Source organism: Charadrius vociferus, unplaced genomic scaffold (genome assembly GCF_000708025.1).
Source record: "Charadrius vociferus isolate BGI_N301 unplaced genomic scaffold, ASM70802v2 scaffold450, whole genome shotgun sequence".
Taxonomy (NCBI): Eukaryota; Metazoa; Chordata; class Aves; order Charadriiformes; family Charadriidae; genus Charadrius; species Charadrius vociferus.
The window spans coordinates 3,738,879-3,746,059 of NW_009646931.1; positions in this window are offsets into that span (position 1 = coordinate 3,738,879).

Below are 7,181 nucleotides of genomic sequence, written 5' to 3' on the forward strand. Positions count from 1 at the left end.
CTAGGGGCCCCAGCAGCTCAAGATGGCGGAAGTCCCGTCAGCAGCCGTCGGGGCGGGACGCGGGGTCTTTGTCACCTCAGCTCTTCCCCCTGCGGGGGACAGTTAAGCCGCCTTCCCCCGCCGGCAGGGCCATAGGGCCCCACGGGCGGGGGCACTCGGAGAGACCGGGCTACCGTTCCCCTTGTCACCTGTAAAAATGTCAAAGTCCCGATTCTCCCAAAACATAGACTGTTTTTAGAGAGGAGATGTTACTTTGTTCTGGCCAGGATGCACAGTGGAGTATTTCCACAAATCACGCACACCAAACAACTCTCCACGTGGTTTATATACACATTTTACAATATTATTATCATATTAGTACTTCTTGTCTCTATTTGATTGGCTAGTAATTTACATATGATTGCTCAACCGAGTTACAGCCATTACGCATGCTCGGTGGAAAGGTCTTTACCTGCGCCGGGGTATTCTTGACCGACAGGTGTGATTTCTAGTATTATAATAAAGGTAGTTCGGCTTAGGACACTCAGAATTTTCACTTTTCAGCCAAGTTGGCTAAACTTCTCAAAACATGTAAATTAGTAGCATTTTCAAGGTCTGTATGCTCATATGGTACTTGCTTTCCTTGATTAGGAGTTGTTTCACTGCAGATTCAAGGATAGAATCCTCATTACCTGGGAGAACATCTTAGAAGTTCCTCAACTAATCATACCCGACACTTGCAAAGAATCATTGTCAAGGCCATCTGGCCAAGTACACATGAAATGTTCATATGCAAGACCCTATATCAAAAGACCCTATATTTTACTCACTTGAGAGACTTCTTCCTGCAGTGCAGTAATTGCATCTATAGTTTTAGTTTCTACGTTCTCCAATTCAGCCAAAATATTCACAATTGCTTTTTCCTATTCACTTACTCCTAATCAAGGGATAAACCATCTAAAAAAAGTGTGAAATCCTGTTGGCCTTTGTATTAAAGGATTGCTTCTTTTTTGTACAATTATATTGGGGATGAAGGCTCCTAAAGTATAAGTCCCTTTCCAATTTGGAGGTAGAGTTTTTTCTAGCTCTACGGCCGCATAACCAATGCTATCCAATTCCTTTTGGGGTAGACCAATATCCGGTTGTTTCAGCTTTTTCTTGCAATTGCATAGACCAGCTGCAATATGGATAGTGCCCTACCAATACGTTCCCAGGTGACAGAGTTTTATTTATTGTTACGCATTTAACATCTGGGAATTTTGTATTCTTTATGTCCCACTTTTGAAAATCTAGGTTCTCTGGTTTCATGAAATCTGACCCAATCCATAAGTTATTCCAGGAAGTATTAAATTGAATGGATATTCCCATAATGGGAACTCCTTTGTTTGAATTTTCCGGAAAATGAGTGCATACTCAACAATCAGATCTATTTGCTGCTCTCACTGCCTTTTGAATCAAATCAAAGTGTAAATTCTGAGTCCACGGATCTTCCTGATGTGGTTGGATTATTGTTAATTCTATACCACTTAAAAACAACAAGCCTAGGGTTAAACAGCTCATAGTTACACACACACATACAAAAGAGGCAAAAGGATATTGTAACTTTAGTACCCAATAAAGTAGAATTTTGTAAACAATCAATATAAAGATAAGATTCTACAATGACCCAGGTACAATTCATTACAATTCATCTACTTAATTTTCTTAAGTCGTAACTGTAAAGGATTCTTTTCAGTGCACTCCACAGTCCATTTATCTGGTGGCATTCCCCTCTTGACTCAAGTGTAGTAAATCCAAGGTCCTATTCTGTGGAGCTTAACTGCTGTATAAGTAATTAAAAGGACTTGGAAAGGTCCTTTCCAACATTCTTTCAAAGGTTCTTCGTTCCAGGTTTTCAGGTACACCCAGTCTCACGGTTGAAAGCTGTGCATGGCAGTACATAGGCCCAAAGGTGCTCTGGATTGAAGATACCTGTTGAGAGAAAATAAAACCTTTTCTAAACAAATTACATATTCTTTAAGATACTGCTTCGCAACGGTTTCTTCAGATGCTGGTTCATGGTTTATATTTTGATAAGGTCTCCCATACAATATTTCAAATGGGCTAACCTTTTCCTTAGATTTAGGAGTAATCCTGATTCTCAACAATGCTAACAGAAGAGCATCTGGCTATTGTAGCTAAGTTTCTTGATAAATTTTGTTTAATTGCCTCTTAACTGTTTGATTCATCCTCTCCACTTTACCACTTTTGTGGTAAAGATTGGGGTCTACATGGAGTATGGAAATACCATTGAATTTCTAATGCCTTTGCTAATATTTACATTATCCTAGCTACAAAATTGGGTCCTCTATCAGAAGATATCCCTATAGGAATACCAAATCTAGAAACAATCTCTTTTAGTAAAATTTTAACTACTGCTTTTGCCTGATTGGTGTGACAAGGGAAAGCTTCAGACCGTCCAGAAAAAGTGTCTACTAACACCAACAGATACTGATACCCATTTTGCCTCCGAAGTTGAGAAAAATCTATCTGCCAATAATCAAGGCCAGTGTTCCCTTTCTTGTTTTTTCTAGGAGGTGGTCTAGGTTGTGTATGAGGATTGTTTTTTGACATATCTCCCATCTTCTCATGATGTTTTTTGCTATTACCTCCATTCCTACACCCAGGATTTGTAATTTTAAATTACCAAGCATAGCTTCTATTCCCCAGTGAGTATTTTGATGCTCTTTTTCCATAACTTCTTTTAAAATCACTGAATTATTATTAATTATTCGATTGTCTTCCATGATCCACCATCCCTCTGTTCTTTTTGGCATTGAATAGCTGGGCTAATTGATTTTCTTCTTTATTCTGTTCGGGAAGATCACTTAATTCCCTGTATTTTTCAGGTCACATTCCCAGTATTAATTGTTCAGCTGCCCTTTTGGCAGCTTGATCAGCTTGTCTGTTTCCCATTAACTGGAGCGTTACCGAACTGATGAGCTTTGCTATGCATTATTGCCACTTGTTTAGGCAAGTTGATTACTTGTAATAATTTTCAAGTAAGTTCCCCATATTTTACTGGTGCTCCTTGTGCTGAAAGCAATCCTCTTTCCTTCCAAAGTGCTCCATGGGCATGAACAAATACATACTTTGAATCTGTCCAAGTGTTCACAGTTTTTTCTTCTGCCAATTCCAGGGCTCTTATTAAAGCTCTCAGCTCAGCCTTTTGGGCAGAGGTGTTAGCTGGCGAAGGTTTTGCTTCTAGATCCTCTGTGTCTGTAACTATTGTGTATCCAGTCCTTTGAGTTCCATCAATTACTTGGCTGCTTCCATCCACAACCAAATTTAATTCAGCTGTGTCTAATGGTAAGTCTTTCAAATCAATTCTACTTGAATACACTTGTTCAATAGTTTTCAAACAATCAAGCTCTAATTCTGTCTCACCAGGCATGGGCAATAAGGTGGCAGAATTCAGAGCTGTAGTAACTTTCAATTCAACATCATGCTGTTCAATGTCCTCCTTTCTGTTCCAAAACTGTAGTTACTGTGTGTGGTACTTGAACTATCATTTTCTGTCCCAAAGTCAGTTTGCGTGCCTCTTACATATGCAGTATGGTAGCAGCTACTGCCCTTAAACAAGAGGACCATCCCCAACTCACTTGATCTAATTGCTTGGAAAAATATCACACAGGTCCCTTCCATGACCCAACCTTTTGGGCTAGGACTTGGTCCCAAAGCAATATGCTGCCTTTCATTAACAAAGAGTTCAAATGGTTTTTCCAAATTTGGAAGTCCTAAAGCAGGTGCACAGATTAAAGCCTGTTTTACCTTGTGGAAGGCTTTCTGACATTCAGGTGTCCATTCTAGAAATTCCCCGGTACCTTTTACAGCATCATAAACTCGTCTAGGGATCAATCCACGATTGGTGACCCACAGGTGACACCATCCAGCCATACCAAGGAATGCTCTTAATTCTCGCTTTGAAGCTGGCTTCTGTATTTGGCAGATTGCCTCCTTTCTTTCTGTACCTAAACTCTGTTGTTCTTCAGCAATAGCAAACCCAAGATATATTACAGTTTGTTTTGCAACCAGAGCCTTTTTCCTGGATGCTCTATATCCAGCTGCTCCCAAGAAATTCAAAAGGCTGATAGTAAATTGAATTCACTGTTGTCAAGTGGAGGTACCCAGCAAGTATCATCAACATATTGCAACAAAGTTACTTTTGGATTCTCTTCTTGCCAGCTCCTTATTCTTTTGCCAATTGGTTTCAAAAAATAGTCAGGATATTTTTTAATCACTGAGGGAGAATGGTCCAGTACAATTGTGTGTTTCTCCATGTTCTCGGGTTTTCCCATTCAAATGCAAATAGTTTCTGACTTTCCTTTTCTAATGGTATACAAAAGAAAGCATCTTTCAGATCTGAGACAGTGAACCACTGGTCAGTTTCTTTAATTGCAGTCAAGAGTGTATAAGGATTTGCTACCACAGGGTGGACATCTTGCACAACCTGATTTACAACTCATAAATCTTGAACCAACCTATACTCATTTGTATGAGGTTTCTTTACATGCAAAATATGACTGTTATATTCTGATTGACATTCTTGCAAAAGTCCATGAGTCATAAAGTTTTCAATCAAGGGTTCTAACCCTTTTCTTGCCTCCAGATTAACTGAGCATTGTTTTTGTCTTCAAGGTTTAACTCCAGGCTTTAAGCCAATTGTTACTGGTTCCACAGCTTTGGATCATCCAAGAATCCCTGAAGCCCATACCAAAGGAGTTACCACATTTAGTACTTATCTGGAATCTCGTCAGTCATGGGTGTCTCTTCCTGTAACAGAAAAACTTGCACTTCCAAGGCTTTTTCTTCTGGTATCTGTACACGTATATTGCCTTTTTCAAAAGTTATTTTAGCATCCAATATACTCAGCAAATCCCTTCCCAACAGAGGTATCAGGCAGTCAGGAATATAAAGAAGTTTGTGAGGAAGAACTGTTTCCAATTCCACGTTTAATTGGTTGGAAGAAAGGCCTTATTTCTTTCTTCCCTGTTGTCCCAATCACAGGCATTTCCTGTTTACTGAATTTGCCTTTACATGTGTTTAATACCGAATATGTGTCTCCTGTATCAATCAAAAATTTTAGTCTCTCATTCCCCAACTTTACGGTAACTAGGGGCTCTTTTGGGGAATCTTTCGACTTTACCCCTGGTTCCCCATCAATCTGAATCCCGGTCTAATGCTAAGAAGTCTGCTATCTGGGGATTTTCCTGAACTCCCCGAGTCTGTTTCTGGAGACATTCCCTTTTCCAGTGTCCCTTCTGTTTACAGTACACACATGTGTCCCTATCTAGAGGTTTACTCATTCTCTGTCTGAAAGGGATCTTATTACACTCGGGGGCGGGGAGGGAGAGGGGGGAGGAGTTGTTCTAAATCCACCTCCTTGTCCTCTGCCTTTTCAGTTACACCTTCAGGTATAGCCGCAGCTAACAATTGTGCTTTACTATTTTCTTTCTTAATTTGTTCTTCTTCTTGTCGCCTCCTCTACTCTTCTTCCCAAGTATTACACACTTTCCAAGCTGCCTCTAATAATTTATTAAGAGACCTCGCATCTGCTCTTTCTATCTTTTGCAACTTTTTTCAAATGTCTGGATTAGATTGTCCTGCAAACAAATTTACACAGGTTAAAACATCTGTTTCCTTTTCAGGATCTAATTCTATATATTTTCTGGCTACTTCACATGAACATTCAAAGAATGCAGGTGGATCCTCAGTTTTCCCTTGTACCACCTGATATCGTTTTGACAAATTTTTCAGTTTTGGTGTTGCATTTTTTACACCAAACAATATCAATCTTTGCTACTCAGTTAACAATAACCTCTGAATCTGATTATTTTGGTCCCAATTGGGGTTAGTGGAAGGGAAATGATCTTCTGTCCTGCCTGCCTGTGCATCCTGAGCATGTACTCTTTCTGCTTCTTCCTTAGCTTTAGCTGAAAAAGCCCTTTGTTCCTCATATGTCGTCAGATTTCCCAACACCACATGAACATCTTTCCAATCTGGATCATGATTTTCAATTATAGTTTCTAATACTTGAGCCACCTTTCCAGAATCCTCCCTACATGTCTCTGCCATTTCTTTCCAAGCCTGTAAATCCGCCATCAAAAAAGGAACCTTAACATACACTGGTTCCCCTTGTGGTCCTACTACCTGCCTCATAGGTGCCTGCAGAACTGCTCTTCCTCTCCCTGTTTGACCCTGTGCAGAAAAGCTCGTTGCCAGAGGTCAGTGTTCACAAAGGAGACGGAGGAGCCCTGGAAATAGCTGACTTTATTCAAATAAAGGGAGAGTCCACTAGGGCATACCCCTGTGGGGTCTCTCAAAATTGCCAGAGGACAAGTTATCCTAACTCCCCGTTCGCATATGACCCTCGTCCTTTCCCCATTGGCAGAGGTACTTGGAAGGTACTGACTTCGTGGTCCGTGTACTACATATTTTCCTCTAACATGTGCCTCCCCTCGCATCATACATATCATACGTCGCATGTATCATAACTCTAAGTTTATGCCACCCAGAGGTGGAGATTTTAATATTCATAAGCTTATTAAGCATGCACACTAAACTCAAAAGGTGAAAAGTTCAACTTTCACTTTTTTTTCAGTTATCTAACTTGTGCAGTTTCAGCTAACTCCTTTATTTGTAAAGACACTCCTATCCCTATCTTATCAATCCCTCCTCTTCACAGAATCACAGAATGACAGAATGGTCAGGGTTGGAAGGGACCTCTGGAGATCATCTAGTCCAACCCCCCCGCCAGAGCAGAGTCACCTACAACAGGTTGCACAGGACAGCATCCAGGCGGGTTTTGAATGTCTCCAGAGTGGGAGACTGTCCAGGTCACGCTGTATGGAAGCACAGCCTTCTGGTGTGTCAACCACTCCTCCCAGTTTTGTGTCGTCAGCAAACTTGCTGAGGGTACACTCTATCCCTTCATCCAGGTCAGTGATGAATATATTGAACAGGACTGGACCCAGTACTGACCCCTGAGGGACACCACTCGTTACTGACCTCCAACTAGACCCTGCACCACTAACCACAACCCTCTGAACTCTATCTGTCAGCCAGTTCTCAATCCACCTCACTGTCATCTAACCCACACTTCCTAAGCTTGCCTGTGAGGATGATGTGGGAGACAGTGTCAAAAGTCTTGCTGAAGTCAAGGT